Here is a 25,012-nt window from a genome sequence, read left to right on the forward strand (position 1 = left end):
AAGTAGTAATAGAATGATGTCAAATATTTGTCTTTGTGTTTCAGTAAGCTACAACCAGGTCTCTCACTCACCTCCCAGAAAGCCAAACTCTGAACAATGAGAATGTTTTTTCACCAAGGAATTTATTAAATATAAGGTGGCCACCAAGGGAGTCAGCAGGGGTAATACCCTAAAAGAAACTGGCTCTTCAAATGGCTTGTGGGGGGTGTAGTGTCATTATATAGTGGGGAAGGAATGTGAGGAGGTGTGGGACTTGAGGGGAGTGAGAGGCTTCACATTCCCGGATCCAAGGAGGCTCTGGGCAGTATAGTTTTCATGAGTTACAGTGTTTATCTTCTTCAGTAGAGAGAGTTCCTTTGTGGTTAACAACCTGTAAAGACCAGTAGATGCCTGTCCTGGTGTGCTCAACCTTGGAGAAGCACAGGGAATTTGTTAGAGATTTAACACAATTCCTTCTCAAGGTTCCGGGGAATATAACTGGAGAATAAACAAGGGGGAAAGGAAGTGAGGGAGAAGGGAGAACAAAGAGTGCTTAGTATTTGATTCTGCTGAGTTTACATTTCTATTTTAAAAGATTTTTAAGCTACAGAATGAAGGGAGCCCATCTACAATTCCAAAAAGCTGGCTTTTTTTCCATAGGCTATTCTTTCTTCCAAACAAGCCAAACAAAAGCATCATTCAAAATCCAAATTTTAAAATACTAGCTAATTTTAAGAAAAATCAATGAAATTAAGAGTGAACACATAGAATAATAAATCTGAAGGAATCTTAAATTATTTAATCTAAAGAATTGCGGTTTAGCTAAAATATGAAAGACATGAAGGCTAGGGTAACACCTTTTTACTGTTTACTGGGTTCTTCAATAACAACTTATTGGGTTTTCATGAAGCTGCAATTGGAGCTTGATGCACTTTCAAGTCTTCATTTCTTTTGCTTGCTTCCATCTTTCACACCCAGGGAATCCAGCATCTGTTGTCAATTAGGCTCATCAGCACTCCACCACTGAGTCCCTGCTGATTCACTTGCTCTTGTTAGTAGATCAGCAGGAGCTCCTAGATGAGTGTGATGGCATTTAACCTCTGTCCTACCAGGGTCCAGGCAGGATCCATTCATCCAGCCATAGTGATGGGTGAGACTAAGCACATATGCACATCAAGGTTCTGATGCCATGGTAACCAGTGGGTCACAAAATCACTAAGAACACAGAATTGTTGGAGTTTCTCCACATTTTCATGGTTGCCCAGCTGAAAGAAGCATATACTGTTTTCCACACAATACAACAGCTATTGAGTCATTAGGATGCAACAGTTTAATGAAAATAGAAAAGAGCTTTTAGCTCACAGTTTTATGAATATTTGAGAAGTAATATTTTATATGTGTTCTGCTTTATATTATATGTGTTCTGCAGCACATTTGGTCATTCACATGTAGTGATATTTAAGCTTGTATGTTCTGGGATAAATATGGGATAAACATCTTTCTAACTTAGTCTATGTATGTTCATACACCACATGAAAAAAATATATATACATATATTTGTATTTATATGTTAAGAAAACTGTATGTTAAGAAAAATTTAAAAACCTACCTTAATTCAGTAATTCAATTTTGATCATTTGATTTACCAATGGACTTGTGACTTTAAGGCCTTTGAAATTGACAAAAAGAATGTAAAACACTGAATATTATCCTATTATATGGGGGCAAAATTATAATTAATATTGTACTTTTCAATTTAATGATTTTGTTTAAATTATCTTTTCCTCGTGATTTTATCTTTGATATTCATAGTGAGAGATCACCTTGGTCTGGATTATAAGATCATATGTATTAATATGACCATTTAAACTAATACACAATATCTACCAATTTGCATTTATATATATGTATATATATATATATCTGTGAATATTAAAAACTTACAAACCATATTTTGGATTAAAGTTATACATGTAAAATACATATAAAATAAAATATTTTTAAATAACATGTTTTTCCAGCTTTACCAAGGTATAATTGACAAATAAAAAGTACACATATTTAAGGAATGCAACACGTTGGTTTGATATATGCATGGATTGTGAACTGCTTTCCATAATCAAGTTGAATTAACATGTTTATCACCTCCATAGTTACTTTTTTTTAATTCGTGTACTGAGAACACATAAGTTCTACTCTGTTAGCAATTTTCAAATTTATAACACATTTTTATTAAGTTCAGTCACCATGCTGTGCATTAGATCACTAGAACATACTCTTTTTATAACAGAAAGTTTGTACCCTGAGCAACCTCCTCTCATATTTCTCACTCCTCAGTCCCTACTAACTGCCATATCTATTTTCTAGTTCTTAGTTGAACTTTTTGGATTCCAACTATAAAGGACATCAATCATACTGCATTTTATGTATTTTCTGTATTTTCTTTCTCTGATTGTCTTATTTTCTTAGCATAACATCTTCCAGTTTCATCCATGTTGTCACAATGACAAGATTTCTTTTTCTCACTGAAGAAAAACATCATATGTTTTATATCCATCTGTCTGTTGTTGTTTCAGTTGTCCCCATATTACAGCCATTATGAATAATGCCACAGTGACCAAAAAGGTACAGAAATTTCTTTGAACTAGTGGCTTTAATTCCCTTGTATATGTGCCTAGAAGTGGGGTTACTGGATTATATGGTAGTGCTATTTTTAATTTTGTTGAGGAATTTTCAAACTGTTTTCCATGGTTCATATATCAGTTAATCCCTCCACACAGTGTGCAAGGGCTCCACTTTCTACCCATCCTCCCCAATACTTGCTGTCACTTCTCTTTTTGATAATTTACATCCTTATAAGTGTGAAGTGATAGCTCAGGGTTTTCATTTGCATTTCTCTGATGATTAGTGATATTGAGCATTTTTTATGGACTTTTTGTATGTTTCCTTTGAGAAAATGTCTGTTGAATTCCTTTTCTGATTTTTTCAAATTGTATTATTCCTTTTTTCTGCAACTGAGTTGTCAAAATATGAGTTCCTTATTTTTTTTTAATTACCCACTTACCACATATATGGTTTGCAAATATATTCTCCCATTCCTTGGGTTGTCTTTTTCATTCTGTTGATTATTTCTGTTGTCATGCAGACTATTAGTTTGGTGTCACATTTGGTTAATTTTGCTTTATTATCTATGCATTTAGTGTTATTAGAATCATTGTGAAGACCAATGTCAAGGAGCATTTTCATATGTTTTCCTCAATAAATATTAATGAAAAAATAAAGATGGTTTAAAGATAAAGGATATAAATGTAGGGAAAGATTTTTTTTAAAAAATACTAACAGCTTTCAGAAGTGTTCTATTCATGACCTTTTCATTTGAGAGGGAGAAGTAGTACCTTGGAGATTCTCCCACCACCACTTAAAATTATATCCAAAGAACTCTCTGCAAATGCTCTCAAATACTTTTGGAATGAAGCATATAGTGAATAAGTATATGACTATAAAAGTTGGCATGATTATTAGATTAACTGGATACATACCTATCTCTAAGAAAAAAACAAAGGATAGAATCTAATTTGTGCTGAAAGAAAATTTATTATTAAAATGCAAATGTTGCTTCAGTAAAATAATTATAGTCATAAGGAAAAGTTACTGTAACTCTGCTAACACTGTGTTAACTTTGTTAAATATTTGCCATTAATAGTTCAAGGCAGTTTAGTAAAATCTGAATTTAAATTCTAACATCTGCACTGAGCATTTTAAGTGTTTGATATAAAACATTCACTTCTAAAAAATATTTAGTCTTATTTGGGCATATTTATTACCCATACCTATGCATATTTTAGATTGTTTCTTAATCATAACATAAACCAATGTTGTCATTTTAATATCAAGTTCTTAGAATAAATGATCCCTCTTTAACCAAATTCACTTTAGACCATTGCCAAAGAATTCAACAATACAATGACTGACATTCACCACATGCTCTCTCTGATATTTGAGAGAGCTCATCTAGAAGATATGTTAAATTTCCATTTCTCTAGACCTGGTGTATTCCTATATTGTTACATCTGGTCTTCATTATCTTACTCCATCCCCCAACACACACGATTATGCCTTCACAGTTAAGATGGAAAGCTATGTCTTCAGCTTTTCCTTCATTCTTTTTTTTTATTTTTTTAATTTTTATTTATTTTTTTAATAATAAATTTTATTTTTATATTCCCCATACAGTTGCAACCCCCCCTTTCTGATCCCAATCCCTCCCCTTCCGCCCCCCACCCCCCCAAAAGTGTCTCTGTTTCATAGTTTTTTGTTGATTCTGATTTTCACTTTCTTATAGTTATTCATTTTCCTGGTTCCTTCATTCTTTTTACAAGAATATCAATTTAAAGTGTCCTTGTCTTTTACAATCTTTCTGTCAAAGATATTTAAATAGTATGTTTGTTGTAGAACCCTTCATATGAATGATTTCTGCTAAAACTTAGTATTAGCAAATCTTTTTTCCCTGAAAGTGAAATTATACCTCTTTATATATAAGAACATATATATAGCTCTCTCTCTCTCTCTCTCTCTCTCTCTCTCTCTCTCTCTCTCTCTCTCTGTGTGTGTGTGTGTGTGTGTGTGTGTGTGTGTGTGTTTTATTTGGCTATTTAATACTCAATGAATATAACTAACCAGTCTGGATTATCAGTACAATAATCTTTTTTGTCTTTGCAAATTAGTGGTTAGTCCCTAGCATTTCTAAGCCTGTTAATCTTTTGAGGCCATGATCAAAATTGTGAAGTCACTCCCCAGATTAACAAAAGCATATAAAATTGAACGCTAACTTTCAGCAATTTCAGTTAGATTGAGAATTATTGTTTTAAAAAATTCATGACTGACTTAACCTTGTAAACTGAATTAAAATTACTTTAGTAGAAAACAAGATATCATAAATTACAAGTATTTGAAAATTAAGAAAATAAATAGGAATAGTAATATAACAAGTCGACCAATAATAAATAATGGCAATAATTTATTAAGACCTAATTAATTTCAAACATTAATAGGTAAAGTCTCACTTAAGCTGTTTCTCTCCTTTCTTCTTGTTAAGAGGGACAATGATAGGGCAAATAAATACTGGAGACTCATGATTTTATAAATACCACATGCCAAATATGAACATTATATCTCTTCACACCCCTCATTCAAAAGAAATCTCATTTTCAAGCTGCAGAACTCTGGTTATGCCACACAACAGACCCTGGATTCTTTGATTGTTCACTCTGCATCTTGATTTGGTCAGACCTGGAATCATCTTCCAAGTCCCACACTTAGAAAAGCAATACTATTTTTTATAAACTGAAAACTAGATGTTAAGAACAATCTCCTTGATGCCACCCTCATCCTGCATGGTGTGCTTTGTCATTCCATCCGTGCTCCAAAGTGACTGGCATTTGTTACTATCATCGGCTTCTCAACTGGAAGTATTAGAAAAAATGGTGATTTTATAAGCAGTTCCCTAATTTAATATTTCATACAGAGATTCATATTGTTAGAGAACACTTGAAAAAAATAGCATTTACCATTTTTATCTAAGAACAGAGGAAACACAACAATTCAATGGAAAACAAAATTGCCGCCCCTCAACCCATAACATTTATAAGAGTATGCGAAGACACAGGTCAGAGTATACAGAATACCTTCTTGAAACATTGTTCGCATATTAAATTTCTCCTTTATTCATCTGCCTAGCCAACACAAAGAAAATGAAGCAAATGTTTTTATAATTCTTTTAGTCATAATTTTATCACCATATTTTGTAGAGTTAATATTCATGTTCTTCAATATTATCTATAAGAGATTTTGCTAAAAGACAGCAGATAAAGATACCGCAGATGCTACTGAAATCATTTGGAAAGGATAAATTCTAAGTGTTTTCTCTAGATTTCACCTGTTCAGTGAACAGTTAAAAGGATAATTATGTCTTATTCATAGCTCTTCATACAAATGAATCATAGAATCATTATGCCAAACTCCAAAGTACTCAATGGGATTATAAAAATCTATTTTTATTTTTAGGTTTTTTTTATTTTAAAATTTATAAAAAATTAAATCATTTACATTATGATAGTTTATAACTATCACCATTAAATACTTGTGGCCCTTTTCTAATATACTTATATTTAGGTTAGGTTTTAACTTTTAAAATTTTCTCTATTCTTTAGAACAAGGTCATGCCTATAAATGTACTATCCCCAGTTATGCTATGTTATTTCTTATTGTTTGATCATGTAAACTTTTTAGTCTAAATAAATTAATGCAGAACATGGAAATACTTTTTCAGATCAGATTTAACCCATTTTTCAACTAATATTTATTTTCTGCTTATTCTGACCATTGTATAATAAGATTTGAATGGAATGGATTCAGAAGTGAATAGGGGAGAGAATGTGTCAGCATTAACTATATGTAATATAAAGGGAAATCAAAGTGCAACAGAAATGAAAACAAAGGTCCATATGAGAGAAAACAAGGAATTAATTTTGATAAGAGCAATGTAGAAACTACGAGAAAATGGGGTGGCCATATTCGGAAAGCATTGAACTTGATGTTTGAGACGATCTTGATAAATAGCCTACAGTTTGACAGATAGCTTTATATATCCTCTTTGCTGCTGCAATTGAGACACCTTGGAAATCATAATTTTAAATATTTTAATTTATATCTATTCCCTGATATGCAGCACATTTCCTGCTAAGGAATCCCTTTTGTTGTGTAGTCTGTTCATTCTTTGTTTGGTTAAACTTTTGCATTTCATGATGCATCATCAGTTTGATATTTAGTTTTGGCCCAGATTAGGAGATTGAACAAATATTTTCTCCAACATAATTTGACAAAATAAATAATTTTTACATCAGCTCATTTGGTGAAATGAAGTACAGTGTACATTATTCTTAGAGGAGTGAAAATAAAACCTCTGTACCTCTGTGTTCTCAGAGGGGATTAAGGATTCCAAAGCTGTTTTTAAGGACATGAAAACTACTTACCTTTGACTATAGTTCAGAAACCCTAAAGACTCTAGTCTACTAAGAAATACTATTCTCTCCACAAAAATTGGTACACTTCCTGAAAGAGGAGAATTTTTATTGGTAGAGAATGTTAAAATGTTAAAAATGTGACCTCAGCATAGTGCCATTTTTCACCTTTGAAATTACATTTCAAAGAGTGACAGTTTTTAAAGTTACCTCTGTCCCACTGGCAAAGGTCAAATTTTCTTAAAATAAGTAACATATTCCAATAGATAAATCTGAGTTTACAAAGCACATAAATTAGAAGGTGATTATTCCTACTACAATGATTCACTTCTGGGTTCCTTTAGACTTTACTAGTGACTATAAGCAATTGCTTGCAGGTCATTAACTACCTCATAGGAAGATTAGAGGAAATAGATAATGCTTAAAAAATTCCTAAAGCTAATGTTCAGTATGCAAATTTGTGGTCATCAAGAGACTTTTCAGTAAAATATTTATTCCAGAGTGAAAATTTTAATTTCAACTGCAGGTAAAGAATTGTCAATTTTATCACAGATCAAAATCTAAGGAGAAGAAGTAGAATAAAGGGAATATATAACTATCATTTGACAGTTTAGCATTAAAGTGCCACTTCCAAAATAATAAAATTTATAATTAGTTGGGAATGTAAGACAAAGACCAAGGAATACAGCAGACCTTTCCCTAGTTGAAACAGGTTGACCACCAGAAAACAACCCTGAGTTTGACTATAGTGTTTAGAACATTTTAAGGAGTCAGCTCTTATTGAATCAGCTCTTATGGAAATATCAGCTTAAAATCAGCTCTTATGGAAAAATGGAGAACAAATCAAGATCAGGCTGAGAAGCAAGTCAAGTTACAGTACTGGAAAGCGAAGAACTGCAACTAAGTGCACATGAAGCACTGAGTGCACATGAAGCACTGGGATTAAAACAGCCATTCAGAGTTGTCTTGTGTTAGACCAGAATAGTGGCATTATCTTTGCCCCCATCAGTAAGTGGTCATTGACCACGTTGGAAAGGGCAATACCTTAGACAGAGAAGTTTTCAGTATGAAGGATCTTTTAAGGAGCTGACAGCAGAAAATTTGAGAACTGCCAGCAGCTGGGGTAACATTGCATTCATCAGCAGGGTCTAAGCAATGCACCTCCATGTCCCTCACACTATACAATTCAAAATTTCATGTATAATTTTTGAAGAGAATAAAAGCTAGATTGAAATCTCTGCCATCTTATTACCAGCAATGTGACTTTGGATAATTTCTCTAAGGACCCTGACATCAGTTTCTTCATCTTTAAACCAAGGCCAATGCTGCTTACCATGCAATTTAAGTACCAATGTGCTTAGCCTATAAAAGGTGATCAATTAATATCTATTATGTTATTTTGACTCATTATTTTCTTAATGGATGAGATTGTGTTTTTTCTTACTTTGTAATAAATAAAATTTCTTTCTAAAACTCATCTCTTGGAAGAAATGTTACAGGTTGAGAGTGACTTGTACTGACCTAAGATATTCAAATTACAAAACAAAACGGCAAGGTCTTCATAATATTTATAGATTTTTTTTTATTTATTAATCTTTACTGATAGTATGTAAATATATAGCACATTATAAATATGCAAATATATTATATGTAATGTAATTTGCAAGACATGGGCTCGTTTTGAATATAGACACATTTGTGGGGGTGGGAGACTGTTGCAATACCTGCCCATTTCTATTATCACATTAACTATTCTCTAATGACTTTATATGTTAGATACCCTTTTTATCTCCATTTCACAGATAAGGAAATTTATATTTTAGTTACATTAAGTAATGTACCTAAGATCAGTATGAGTCTCGTATCTGATACACTATACTTCCTGTTTAAGTTGGAGGACTCAAAATTTCTGACTAGACATTTTAAAAATAATTGCATTCAACATTTGAAAGTCAAATGCTTTATTTAAAGGAAATACTTTTCTTTTTGTTTTATACCAATTGTATTTCCTCTTATTTAAACTTAAGTTCTAATTAAGCTTAAAAAATCACACATAATCAAATTATTATAGTAGATCATTAAAATCTGTTAAGTATACCTGTTATACCATTCCATTCTATTATACTATTGTTGAACATATATGTATGTTCATTGACTATACTTCTATATTACATATTTGTGTTGATAGCCACAAAATTCACTTCTAAGCAACAAATTAAACTCCTCCTGAGGATATTTTTCAATACAATTCCATGTATCTTGTTTATTTTAGTTACCCAGAAATGCCTATCTTTTGGTATAGAGGTAGACATAGATGAAAATAATGTTGGAATTTTAAAAATAAACTATTTTCTTTAAATAAAATAAAACTATCAAATCCCAATAAACTACTTTTAAAAACACTGCATAGAGATGTTCTTATTTAGTATTTTTTTATTTAAATAAGTAAACAAAATAAATCTCATAGTTGATGAGAGAAAGAAATGTGGCTTATCTGCCCAAATGCATTCCCATCCCCAAAACAGATATTTCAAAAATAAATGAAAAATAGTTTTCCTGATATTTGAAATTTTTTGCAGCACTCCACCCAATGCCTTCCAAATGCTATAAAGCCATATCTACTCAAATCAGAACTTATGATAATTTAAGAAAGGCAGACCTGAGAAAGAATAATTTCTTATTTGCCAAAAAATTCTTTCATTGATCTACAATTTAATTAAGTCTGTTGACCCTCCAAAATTAGCTTAAGAAAAAATCTTAAGAACAAATTTAGAAGCATGGAATCACCTGTATTCTCCTTCTCATGTTACTTGAATGTCAGCCTAAGGAAAAGCCACTTTCCAAATAGGTTTGAAATAACTGTAGGCACTTAAACCATCTCCTGAGTATCACTAGCATTACAGAGAAAGAAAACTTCACAGCTGGTAGAGCTACAACACAGGAACTACATGACAAAAAGGCTGCTTTGCAGATGAATAGCAAGGGCCACCTAGTCCTAGAGTGACAATCAGAAGGGATATTGTGGTACAGACCAAGTCTCTGCAGGTTAATGAAAGGGATGAAAAAACCTGGAGGAGGAAAGGTTGCAGAACTGACAAAAAGGTTGAATTATAAAAAGTAGAGAGATGCTGTGAGGGCACCATATCTCTCTAGGAGGCCACAAAAAAAAATGACGAGTAGACACTTGATCACAGTCTATAACTTCAAGTTAAAAATATAAATGAAGTAAGGGAGTTATTCACAATCTCTGAAAATAGTAGGGAAAAGATCAGTACACTACAGCTAAAGAAAAAGTACTTTGAACTTATTTGGGGGAAAAAGACTTTCTAAAATACTTTGAACGGTTGGACAATAGGCTTAACTCCCAAAAGAAGTCCATGAATTGATCTTCCTACAGTCATCCTATGAAAATTCAGAGAAGACATTGGTCAGACCCAAGGACTAAGTGCTTATGACAAGGGTAGTAATGGTGAAGAGCTGTTTCTGTCAATTGAGAAAGATTCTATGATTTTATAAAAATAACTCAAAATACTTAATTGGTTTGGTCAAACAAAGTAACTCATTTGGTTTCTTTTGAAAATCCCTAGATCATGATGCAAAATCAATTTTAAATGAATGTAAATAATATGTGACTATACCTTAGATATTAAATGAATATCTAGAGGAGTCAACAAGATGGATTATGCTTAACGAAGACAAATATATACACATTTTGTTTTTAAAGCTCCTCTGAATACATTATCAACATTATATAGGACTTTCATTATATAACCCCATCAAATATCTACTCTCATTTGAAATTTTTGGTTCATTATATACTCCTGGGCAAAAAAAAAAAAAAAAAAAAATCTGCTGAATGCTACTTACCAACACAGTTATTAGCAATTTCCATTGAATTCTGTCTGGTGGATAACAAAACATTTTAACTAGAAGTGCTTGAAGTGAAAGTGTCTTTCCCTCATTTTATCAACCTCAAATTAAATGCATGCATGAGGTTTGGTTATATGAAAAAATCTTCACATCATTTTTTTTCCCTTTGGAGAGAAGTTGGCCTTTGGGAAATTTATATAATTCCAATGTATGCCATTTATCAGAGACCCTAAAACTTAATTTGTTTTTTAAGTGAATGAAACCAAAGCCACCGCTTTCCTTTTTCACAAATTTCAACTTAAAAAGTTGTCCTTTGTTTTGGCCACTTGGTGAGCACCTACTTAACTTTGTGTACTTCATATAACCTGTACACAATGGGAAGGGGCGGAGCAACATGGCGGCGAGGAGACGCTGCGAGTAAGATCTCCCATTAAAAAAAGTTAATAGGGAGGAAAAGCGGCAGGTCCCAGTGAGAACTGGGACACGGAAGATAAACGGACGACTCCAGCAAACTGCCCGAAGAAGAAAGTTGCCATAAAAGAGGACGAGAAGGGAGGGAAGCGCAGAACCCTGCTCCCCTCCCCCGCCCACAGAGGCGGCACTCTCCGACCGGCAGAGACGAGGGAAACAACAAACCAAAACGCCCAACAAGAAAAACGGATGCAGCAAGCGGGACTGTGAGTGGAAAGGAACTATTTCAGCCACCACACCCCGTGAACGGGAGCTGAGGCGAACCCTGCAGGATCCACCCCAGAGGTGAGCTCCAGGCGCCATTAAAGAGAGCCCCGCCCCCCAGGAGGAGACCAGCACCAGCACACAGCCCCGGCCGCCCGGTAAGCTTGCGCGAAAGCGGCGCTCGGATTGCAGCTGCCCAGGCCCCTGCGCCTGCGACCTAGGCTTGCGGGGAGACGGCGGAGGCCCTCCCTGAGTGAGCAGGAACAAGGCGCCCAGGCAGGGGAGCGGGATTCAAAAGGCGCCATTCCCGCGCCACTGATCTGGGCTACAGCCCGCGTCCTGGAACTGAGGGCTTTGGAACTGAGACCCGGGGCACGAAGTTAGGGGCGTGGGTTCCCCACGACGGTGGGGCACAAGGCAGACACAGCACCCCAAAGCCGTTGAGGTGTACCCTACCATCCCCGCTCTGTTCCCTGTCCCACGGGGTGGAAAATCAGCTCCCCAAGGGCTCTAGGAGAGATCTCTGGCGCCACCTAGCGACTTGACCCCAGCACAGGCTACTGAAGGAGCTAGTGGCCAGCTGGGGAGTTAGCCCACACCGGGCCCCTTCGAACAAGTAGTCTGAGCCCACAGGGAGAGCGAGCACCCACAGCCGGGGCAGACCAGGCGCGCAGAAGAGTGTGCCTGAGACCAGAAGCGCAGGGAGTGTGTCCCACATCACCATTTTAGAACAGGGACATTTCTTCAGTAAAGACTACCTGCAGAAGGCTTCCTCAGGAGCCAGAGGTGAGCGGGGGAAGTTCGCCCACGCCAGACCCCCTCTGGCCTGCAGTCCAAGCCCAGAGGGGAGCAGGAACCCACCGCCGGGGCAGACCAGGCGCACAGGGGAGTGTGTCCCCACATCGGCATTTTAGAACAGGGACCTTTCTCCAGTAAAGGCTGCTTGAAACTGACAGATGACTCCTGGAAGAACCAGAGGGGAACAGAGAAGCCCACCCAAGATGCCGGCCAGTCCCAACAACACAGTGTCCCAACGCATACGGCAAATTAGAAAACAGACAGTAGGGAGGAGAAGAACCACACGCAACCTAGCAACTCTCCAGAGAAAAAGCACACCACAAAAAGGAAGCCAGCCCCCAGATTGCAACGACAATAACTTGGAAGAATTTCTGAGCCTTCCAGAAAGAGAATTTAAAATTGCCGTGATTAAAAAACTGACAGAAGTCATAAAGGAAAACAATGATAAGGGAAAAATAATCAACGATCAGAAGAATGCAATTGAGTCCCTAGAGAGGGAAAACAATGGTCAGAAGAAAGAAATTGAGTCCCTAAAGAGGGAAGTAAAAGAAATGCAGGAGATCAAAGAATTAATGGAAGAACTAAAGAATTCTGGGAAAAGCAATGAAAGCAGAATAGATGAAATGGAAGAACGAATAAGTAATCTTGAAGACACAGAAATAAAAAGAACCAAAACAGAAAAGGAAAGAGAAGTACGAAGGAAAAAGAACGAAGAAAGACTTCGGGAACTATCTGACTCCATGAGGAAAGGAAATATAAGAGTTATAGGAATACCAGAAGGAGAGGAGAGAGATGTAGGAACAGAGAAAATATTCAAAGAGATAATTGAAGAGAACTTCCCAAATGTGAAGAAGGAGCTGAAAATTGATATACAAGAAGCAAGAAGAACACCAAACTTCCACGACGAAAGGAAAAATACAGCAAGACACATAATAGTAAAGCTCCCAAGAATCCAGGACAAGGAAAAAATAATGAAGCTGGCAAGAGGGAAGAAACAGATAACATTCAAAGGAAAACCAATCAGGCTGACATCAGACTTCTCCGAAGAAACACTATGGGCAAGGAGAGAGTGGAGGGACATAGTCAACAGACTCCAAGAAAACAGATGCCAATCAAGAATACTCTATCCCGCAAAGCTCTCCTTCCTCTTTGAAGAAAGAATATGGACCTTCCCAGACAAACAGAAACTCCGGAATTTCATTGCAACTAAACCCCCACTCCAAAAAATACTACAAGGAGTCCTAAAGCCAGAACCTCAGAGCGACGAATAACAATGAAAGAAGGCCAAAAAAAAAAAAAAAGTTATTAAAAGAATAAATAAATAAAATCAAAGGAAAGACAAACACAATGGCAAATACAGATGTTAACATATCAATATTAACTCTAAATGTAAATGGACTAAACTCTTCAATAAAAAGACACAGAGTTGCAGCCTGGATTAAGAAACAAAACCCAACCTTTTGCTGTCTCCAGGAAACACATTTAGCTACAAAAGATAAAAATAGGCTCAAAGTTAAAGGATGGAAAGCAATCCTACAAGCAAATGGACCAAAAAAGAAAGCAGGAACAGCTATACTTATATCAGATAAAACAGATTTCAAACTCAAAAAGATAAAAAGAGACCCCAATGGTCACTACATTATGATCAAGGGGACAATACTTCAAGAAGAAATAACACTCATTAACATATACGCACCAAACGAAGGAGCACCAAAATATATCAGACAACTGTTGTCCTCTCTGAAAACAGACATCAGAGAAAACACATACGTAGTGGGAGACTTCAACACACCACTATCAACAATGGATAGATCAACAAGACAAAAAATAAGTAAAGAAACCAAAGCTCTAAATAAAGACCTAGAGCAATTGGGCTTAACAGACATCTATAGAACACTAAACCCCCAAAAAACGGAGTACACATTTTTCTCAAGCGCACACGGATCATTCTCCAGGATCGATCACATACTGGGGCACAAGACAAACATCAACAGATACACCAAGATTGAAATCATATCAACCATCTTTTCTGACCATGAAGGCATCAAACTAGAAATAAACCATAAAAAGAAGGCAAGGAACTTTCCTACCTCATGGAGATTAAAAACCACACTACTGGAAGACCACTGGACTAATGAGGAGATCAAAGAAGAAATTAAAAAATTTTTTGAATTGAACGACAAGGAGGACACCAATATCCTAAATGTATGGGATGAAGCAAAAGCAGTAATAAGAGGAAAATATATAGCAATAGAAGCTCACATCAAGAAACAAGAAAGAACGCAAAGAAACAACCTAATCTCGAAGCTCAAAGATCTAGAAAAAGAACAACAAAAAAACCCCAAAACCAGTAGAAGAAAAGAAATAATAAAAACCAAAGCAGAAATAAATGAAATTGAAACTAAAAAAACAATCCAAAAGATCAATGAAACCAAGAGCTGGTTCTTTGAAAAAATCAATAAAATAGACAAACCCCTAGCCAGGCTCACAAAGGAAAAAAGGGAGAAAGCACAAATAAACAGGATCATCAATGAAAGAGGAGAAATCACAACGGACACAGCAGAAATCAAAAGAATAATCAGTAACTACTATGAACAGTTGTATGGAAACAAGTTTAACAATCTAGAGGAGATGGACAAATTCCTACAACTCTACAATCACCCAAAGCTAGATAAAGAAGAAATAGAACACCTAAACAGACCAATTACAATTAGCGAAATTGAAATGGTAATCAAAAACCTCCCCAAAAACAAAAACCCAGGACCTGATGGATTTACAAATGAATTCTACCAAACATTCAGAGACGAATTAGTGCCTACCCTTCACAAACTCTTCCAAAAAATTGAGAAGGAAGGGGCAATACCAAACACGTTCTATGAAGCCAACATTACACTAATACCAAAACCGAACAAGGACAACACAAAAAAGGAAAACTACAGGCCAATCTCCCTAATGAACACTGATGCAAAAATCCTCAATAAAATTTTAGCTATCAGAATCCAACAATGTATCCATAAGATAATTCACCACGACCAAGTTGGATTCATTCCAGGGGCACAAGGATGGTTTAACATCCGAAAATCAATCAACGTTATCCAACACATCAACAAAAAGAAATATAAAAACCATATGATAATATCAATAGATGCTGAGAAAGCTTTCGACAAAGTGCAACACCCATTCATGATAAAAGCCCTTGAAATTCTTGGGATACAAGGAACATACCTCAACATCATAAAGGCCATCTATGACAAGCCAACAGCCAGTATCATTCTCAATGGTGAAAAGCTGAAAGCAATTCCATTAAGATCTGGAACAAGACAAGGATGTCCACTCTCACCATTGCTTTTCAATATAATACTGGAAGTCCTAGCCAGGGCAATAAGACAAGAGAAAGACATCCAAGGAATCCAAATAGGAAAAGAAGAAGTCAAACTATCACTATTTGCAGACGATATGATATTATACATAGAGAACCCCAAAAACTCCACAGAAAAGCTAATTCAACTCATCAATCAGTTCAGTAAAGTGGCAGGATACAAAATCAACACGCAAAAGTCAGTAGCCTTCCTATACACAAACAATAAATCTGAAGAAGAAGAAATCAAAAAGACCATCCCTTTTGTTATTGAAACAAAAAAAATCAAATATTTGGGAATAAATCTAACAAAAGAGGTAAAGGACCTATACAAAGAAAACTATAAAACACTGTTAAAAGAAATAGAAGAAGACACAAAGAAATGGAGAGACATCCCCTGCTCATGGATTGGAAGAATAAACATTATTAAAATGGCCATCCTTCCAAAAGCAATATACAGATTCAATGCTATTCCAATCAAAATTTCAATGTCATTCTTCAAAGAAATAGAACAATTATTGATGAAATTCATATGGAATCACAAAAAACCCCGAATAGCCAAAGCTCTCCTGAAAAAAAAAGAAGGGAATGGAGGCATCAGACTCCCAGACTTCAAACTATACTACAAAGCCATAATCATCAAAACTGCATGGTATTGGAACAAGAACAGACATACAGACCAATGGAATCGAATAGAAAATCCAGAAATAAACCCACAGATTTATGGTCAACTAATCTTTGACAAAGGAGCAAAGACTATGCATTGGAGCAAAGAAAGTTTGTTCAATAAATGGTGCTGGGAAAACTGGGTCGCTACATGCAAAAGAATGAAGCTTGACCACCACCTCACACCATACACAAAAATCAACTCAAAATGGATTAAAGAACTAGACATAAGACCTGAAACCATAAAATATATAGAAGGAAATATAGGCGAAACACTACGTGATTTGCACATCAAAGACATCTTTACAGACATATCACCCAAAGCAGTGATAGTGAAGGCAAAGATAAACAGCTGGGACTATATCAAATTAAAGAGCTTTTGCACAGCAAAAGAGACAATAACAAAAACAAAGAGAAACCCCACCAACTGGGAGAACATTTTTGCACCCAACACTAATGATAAAGGACTGATCACAAAAATCTGCAAAGAGCTGATGAGACTCAACAACAACAAAGAAAATAATCCAGTCAAAAAATGGGCAGAAGAGCTTAAAAGAAACTTCTCTGAAGAGGAAATGCAAATGGCCAACAGGCATATGAAAAAATGTTCAACATCACTTGTCATCAGGGAAATGCAAATCAAAACTACCATGAGATACCATCTTACACCAGTGAGAATGGCACATATTAAAAAAACTAGCAACAACAAATGTTGGCGAGGGTGTGGAGAAAAAGGAACTCTTCTGCACTGTTGGTGGGAGTGCAAACTGGTCCAACCACTGTGGAAAGCTGTGTGGAGATTTCTGGACCTACTAAACATAGAGCTTCCATATGACGCAGGAATTCCACTCCTAGGTATTTACCCAAAGGACACAGAAACATCAATTCCAAAGAACACCTGCACCCCTATGTTTATAGCAGCACTGTTTACAATAGCTAAGCTTTGGAAACAACCCAAATGCCCAAAAATAGATGACTGGATCAAGAAGATGTGGTACATATATACCATGGAATATTACTCAGCATTCAAAAAAGATAAACACATGCAATTTGCTGCAACATGGATGGCGCTGGAAGGGATCATGCTCAGCGAAATAAGCCAAAAAGAAAAAGAAAAATACCGGATGGTCTCACTCATAGCAGGAATCTAGAAAACTTAAATAAGGGACCAGGAAAATGAATAACTATAAGAAAGTGAAAATCAAAATCAACAAAAAACTATGAACCAGAGACACTTTTAGGGGGGCGGGGGCGGGAGGGGAGGGATTGGGGTCAGAATGGGGGGCTGCAATTGTATGGGGAATATAACAATAAAATTTATAAAAAAAAAAAAACCTGTACACAATGATAACTAACAATAGTAAGCACTTTGTATATGAAAACGTAAATCTTAGTGTTTAAAACATTTTGAGGATTAATTAATACTATTACCATTCACTACAGTGAGTTTAGTACTATGTTCCTGATTTTGCAGCTGAAAAATTTGATAGCCAGAGGAGTTTATAACATGCCAAGTTTTTAGAGCTTTTTAAATAACAGGGTAACTTGAATTTAGGTCTATCTGATGCCAGCATTTGCGCTTTTGAGTTCCCTGATATGTTGCCTCATGTGCATATAATATTTAATCCCCATAACAGGAAATGTATTTGACTACATTTCCATCTCCTTCCACTAAAATAGTAAACTGTTTTTGAAACCAGGGGCAATTTGTCATTACTCTCCATATCCTGGTAAGTTTGATACAATAGAGTACAAAATTCACTCAATTAATAAATGGTTATAATGCCAGGATGGGCACAGAGCAGGATATCTATGATCCCAGCAGACAGGGTAAAGGAGGAGTCCTGGAGCCCTCGGCGGCCTTCTCGGGCTTTTATTGAGCTTTTACATGTAGTGCAGCAACCAGGTACATGGCAGGCAGGTGTGCTAGAGGGCCAGGAGACTGGCAGATCCCCAAGCCCCCAGCATGTTCCCAAACCCCCAGCAAGTCTTCATGCTGGGCTTCTCTGGCCTTCTTTCTCCACACACCCCCCCACCCCCCGCCCCCAGCCCCAGCCCCTCCTGCCTCTGCTTCTCTAAGCTAATATCTCAATACTCCTCCCATGGCCCACAGAAGTAAACAACACAACAATGTAATAACTGCGGGTGCCCCGTCAGGCAGGGCAATCCTAATGGTGGGAGGGCAGAAAAGCCTGAAAACTATTTACCCTACACTCCACCCCCTCAGAGTTTTCTGCCATACATTCTATACACCAGTACATGCAAGGTTCCTTTAATAAACACAAACACTGCAGCCATGGCCCACAAAAGAAAATACAACAGAACACAAATAATTCCAGGCAGGGCACCAACCTAGTGGCAAAAGACAATTATTGGCATCAGCAAATGATCCACTGTTTCCGCTGCCGAAGGCACAGCTCATGTAATGGAAGAACCACACAGGCATCTGCCGTTATACACCAGGAGCCATCAGGTGCCACGCACCTATTTGCCACACTACATGTAAAGTTCAGTAAGCCTATTAAAGCCACTGAGGGCTCCAGGAGTCCTTTATCCAGTCTGCTCGAATCATAGAAAACCTGCTCAGTGGCTCTCCTGCCCCTGCAATGGTCATTAAATACCTGTAATGGAAAATTCCTTTTCCTTCCAATACATTATGGGTAAAGTTTTGCCTCTTTGTGATTACCATGTGCCCTATTTTTTTTGAATGTCTTCTGGCTCTTTTTTTAACTGCCACCCTCTCCCTAACTTTAATCTCACTAACTTTATGTCTGGCCAGAAGATTGTATAATAGCATAATGACTCTGGAGAGCTAAAATTATGATCTCAAATCCTGGTTTCTTAGAACTTTTGTGAAACTTAGCAGATTTATACCGGGCATTGAGTAAAAACTTCCTAAGAATTGAGAGTGTATATAAAAATGCAGTTGTTATTGTGACAGATAAATAAGATAGTCTACAAATAATGCAAACAATAAGTCATTCCATAAATACTCATTCTCCATCTATCCTGACATATACTATTTCCACAGAAACCTTAACTAGATGCATGAGAAATGTCTAATATAACAAGCCTCAAGGAAAACTAATTCATAGTACTACCACGTACCAAGTCTAGTGTGGATCCTCACCAGAGTTGGATGTCTGTCTATAACAATAAAGGATCCCAGGTCTCTGATCTTAAGTTCCAAATTTAGTAAGGAAGACAGATAATGTAAATAGATAATTATAAGACAGTGTGTTCTGTATTACAATTGTGATATGAACATTGTGTTATGGGAACACAAAGAAAGGAACAATTAACTGTTCAAGGGCAGAGTGACCTCGAATAGGCTAATTTAGAGAAACAATTAATAAGCACCATAATTTTCAAAAAGTACAGATAACATCTCTTGAGAGTTCATTACATAAAGAAAGTACAAAGAGCACAGAGTTTCCAGTAAGTTAGAATATAACTTTCACTGTATCACAAAGACCCAGAAGCAAAATAGCGCCTTTGTTCAGTATTATTGCAGTATTAATTTTATATTGTAATTTATAGGCAAACAGTCTTCAGGTACACAGCACAAAACTCACAAGGATGACCCTCATGAAAAAGTTGTTGAACCCACAGGATGAAAGGCCAACATTGCTGACTTAAAAGCAGTGAACCCTCCTCAGGGGACAGTGACTTTGATGATACTCTTTGAGAATGGACCCCATGAGTCTTGCTTTCAGAAAATGTCTCTAGTGTTGGCTTGGTGGCACCATTGATTTTCATCAGAATCCTTGTGTAAAAATTTTAAATGTAAATATCACCAAAAAGGCAAAGGGAATTGTTTTCTTGTTATAAGAGACCAAATTTCAAACATCTTAGTAACACAGGCAAGTAGTATGAGAATATACTACAATTCTCTATGTGTAAGTAAATTTATCTCAATTCTCCCTGAATTTATCTTTTATGAATTTAATGAGCAGTACATAAAATTAAAACAAATAATCTAAAGGGAATAGAGGATTTTTTTGGTCCAAATGTTAAATTATAGAAAGATTATTGGAAGAAAAAAAAAATGTCTCAGTATCTTCGTTTCCCTTGTTTTCTCGTTTCTGAAATAAGATAGTTTGAGCACCATTTTGATTTATACTTTATTGTTATTTATAGAAAATCAAGACTTTTCACAATGCTGGTCTATTACTGACTTTTTCTTGTTATGAGGTACTATCTGTATACTTTGTTGTTAGTGTTTTAGAACTATTGTCTCCCCACTTTGGTGTTATTACCACTCAATGACCTCCTCCAAGGTGCCCGCAGACCACCAGCATAATCCATGGTGCTCCTTTCCCCAGTTTGCTCCCACCCTCCCTGGCCCCTGCTCTGGCCTCTGCTCAGTTCCATATTCAGCTTCTAGGGTTAGCCCTTAGTTTGGCTCTATCCCACCCTTTACTTTGTTACTCTACATACAGCATCTTAGTGATACTATCCAGTTTTTTCTTTCTCTTGACTTGTTTTGCTTAGCTTAATCCCTTACAGTTCCATTGATATTGTCTCAATGGCAAGATTTTTCCCTTTTTAACATCTGGGTATTGTGTGTATGTGCCACATCTTTCTGACCCACTCAGTTTGTTTCCACAGCTTGCACAATGTCTGCTTTTGAAGAGATATAGTGTCTCCATCTGCCTTATAAATTAAATGAACCCTAGCTGGTGGAATTCTTTAAAAAAAAAAATTGCATCGAATTAGGCCTTTTCCATGAACTAGATATTTGTTTGTTTGTTTTAATTTCTATAGAGTTAAGGTAGATTATTTGCTTAAAGATGCAAGAATGTCTCTGTATGCCACATGTTTGATGAGTTACTAAGGTGATTCATAAACTTCTGTATTTTAACAGCAATTAGTTATTGAATCCTTACTATGTGCTAGGTCTTTTTATCCCCCATTTTACCCCTACAGCAACCTTATGAGGGAAATATTATAAATGTTTCTATTGTGAAATGATAAAGCTAAGACGGAGAGAATGGAAATAACTTCTCCAAAGACATAGCACTAATACATGTCAGAGGCAGAATTTGTCCTTGGTATTTTTTTTGATTCTACACCTTTAATATTCTTCTTACTCTTGTAGCACTACTAGCAAGTTTTCATTCTTTATATTTCTATATTGTTTTAAAGTGTGCTAGAGTTTATTACCTTTGTAGTTAGGAAAAATTAGATATTTCCAATTGTAAGCCATTTAAATTTGTGATAATACATGTCTAGTAGCTTCATAAAGAGACTCAGTCTCATTTCACCCTCATCACATCCATCACAAGAAACAAGCATCTGGCACATAGTAAGCCCATTATGTACATATAGTGAACACATTTGTCAATTCATTGAATTTTGGTGCATTAACAACAAAATGGAGAGTATAAAATATTTACTCCATAGTCTAAGTTATTCATGCAAGTGGAAGATAAGCATGGGTCTCTAAACACAACTCAAATTCATTTAATACTACAGCAATAAAATCCAACCAACTCTTGCCTATGGAGTGTGAAAACCCCAATAACTACTGACTAGACTAGTCTTCCATTCAAGCATATAGGTTATACTCCTTACAGCTAATGGTGATTCAAAAGTCTGATTTCCTAAATAAGTGGTTTTATTTTTGTTAATGCAATGGAACTTAAAAAACATAATTCCCATATACGATAAGTGACTAACAGTAGCAATAATAGACTCAAATAATTTAGTAATATTAATCACCACCCTCATATGCTACTATTGCTAAATAAAACCTCCTTGTAGCCTGAATTTTACTTTAAAACCACCCTTCCTTAAATAGTTGAAAAAGAGGTAAGACCTCTTCCCACAAAATGCTCAGACATTCTAACATTTACTTGGCTTTTATAACCTATACAAAATAGTTGTCAAAGAAGCTGGATTTGTTCTCAGATTTCACAGAGGTTTATCTCCTTCACCAAGCCCACATATCCAAATGACTAGTTGCACTCATTACAGGTAGACAGTATTCCCTTTTTTTAGATATTTATTTATTTATGCATACAAGAACTGGGGTACAGGCCAGAGATGCAGGGGGTGAGAGGATTCACCAGAGACAAAGTGGGGAGCAGAACAGGCAGACTGACTAAAATACACTGCTAAAAGGAGCAGCAGTCAAGACAGGAGGGGTCTGCTGCGCCATGTGGGTTGCTCCCTGGCGGGCCAGGGATCAAACCTGTGCTGCAGAGCCTGTGGATAGCTTCACAGCACCATGCTTAACCACTTGAGCCACCAGGGAGGGCTGGTAGACAATATTCCTAATGAACTTTTATCTAAGGGAAATCCTGGCCCTCAGATTGTGACATACTCCTTTCTCCCTAGGATGTTAAGGGATGGATGGTGCCTATAAGATGTTCCAAGTCTTGCCCAGCTGGGGTTGAACAGGCTTATGAAAAATTTCTTACTGACTTTATTAATATAAATTAATAGGTAGAGAACATAATCCAGCACAAAGTACACATTTTATTCAAATAATTCTATTAACATAATTATTTTTGAGGAGATTAAATGCACATTATTATACCTGATGTGCCACAAATTACAAAAGCAAAAATTTCACTTGTAAGGTTCTGCAGTTGTCAAGTAATTACCCACATTGCACCCTAGAAACTAAAATTATATACATAAATTAAACCAGTAGGGGAGATAATAGCAGTGTAAAGGGTTCTGGATTTAGTACAGTAAGTCATATCTGAGGATGCCTCAGAAGAGCCATTTTAGGCTGGGTCACACAGAACCAAACCAAGTTTCCTGCAGAACTGTGCTTGTGACTGAAGTAATCTCTTGGGACTCCATTAAAGGAAAATTCTATCTCCTATGAAGCAGTATTTATGCAAATAGGTCTCTTTTGCCTACTTTCTGAACATTGCCAGTTCCTTAATCTCTGTGATACTCAGTATAAATTCAACAGAAGGTGTTAAATAAATTCAAAGTTATAGTTAATATCCTTTCCAATTTATACAAATGAAACTTCCAGCTTTTGGTTCTCTGAAGACACACATGGCGACATAGCAAGGACATTCACCATTCCTCTTACTGGAAGTAGCTTTGAGTTTAATTTATAATATCTATATTAGCTACATTTAATGAAAATTGCTCCCAAGTTCACAAGCTTAGGGACTATCTTCTAGCTAATGTTTTTTTTTTTAGTTGGATTGAAAGATCTGTCTAACAATAAGCTAAAAAGCAAAAATCATAAAAAGAAACTTCAAATTCCCATAACATTTTATTTCCCTACATTTATGTTATTATCACTGATACAGTGGGAGACAAATAACAAAATAACATTATATATTAGGTTCTTCCTGTTTGAGTACTAGGAACAGAGTGAGACCGATCTTAAACACTAACTCTTCTGACTCCAAAAGACAAAACAAAAGATTAGGGAGAGGAGAGTTATATCACTAGTAATGTTGATACCATAACCTCATCTGGTGTTCTGATATATACTTGAACTCCCAATCCATAGATGCTCATCACAACCACATGTTCTTTTAATATAAAATCTGTATCTCTAGAGTAAAAGATACTTTAAGGTATAAGCTGGTTATCATCAAATAGAAATTGTTTCCTCATAAATTAATGTAAATCTCATCAGAATGGCAATAATAGAAATAATATGTAATCTTATTATAGATTAATGTAAAACCTATGGGAATAAGCACTGAGTATGAAGATCCCTGTTACTTTCATGCCCACCAGGAAGCATTCTTCACTGAGAAATCAAAAACAGCTAAATAGTTCTACCTTACCTATTAATATCAGTTATCCTTTGTCTTTGGCTAGTGCCAGAACAATGATTGTGTGGTGACAAGTGTGGAAGCTATATAAGGGCCTAACTTCATGTGTTTACACTCACCAATGCCTGTCTAGCTATTCTACTACTTGTGTTGTCTAATATTCAACCTAAGAGCAAAAAGACTGTTGCTGAGTCATTGATATATCACTATCCTTCAAAGTGATCCACTAGTCAATTGATTACAGTAAGCTGACTTTCTTGGACATCTTCAATTCTGGAAGGTCAGGTATTCTGATTAGAATCAATTTATATTCTGAATATGGATTTTCCTGTCCTACCCACAGAATCACTATATGAAAGCTTTCACTGTATTTGATCCAAGGACATTGGGATTCCACATAACAATATTACATCAGTAATACTTTACAGAAGAAGAGGGAGATTTGGAAGTTGGCATAGGACTACTGTGTCCATTTGGTCTATCACATACTTTACCACCTAAAATTATTCATGGATTAAGATAAGGAATGGAACTTGAATGGACAGATGAGTTACCAGCTTGAAAGCCATATATTGCAATTATGGGCATCATCATTAAAGGTGTAGTATGTGCTTTAAGTCAATGATTGTTTTATGGTACAGTGCCCCAATAGGGAGAGAACAGAGAAGCAAATGTAAAATTAGAAATGGCCCCACATACCATCCCTTCTATTGACTCACTTGGAAGACTTGCACTATCCACCCTACAACTCTAGGCTTTGTGAGTTTAGAGGTCTTAATATCCAGAAGAAGGACAGCTCCAACAGAAAAATACAATAATAGTCCCATCAAATTTCAAGTTATGGCTTTTATCTGAGCACTTTAGGCTCATGCTGAGAGTCCAGCATG

Source organism: Talpa europaea (genome assembly GCF_964194135.1).
Source record: "Talpa europaea genome assembly, chromosome: 4".
Taxonomy (NCBI): Eukaryota; Metazoa; Chordata; class Mammalia; order Eulipotyphla; family Talpidae; genus Talpa; species Talpa europaea.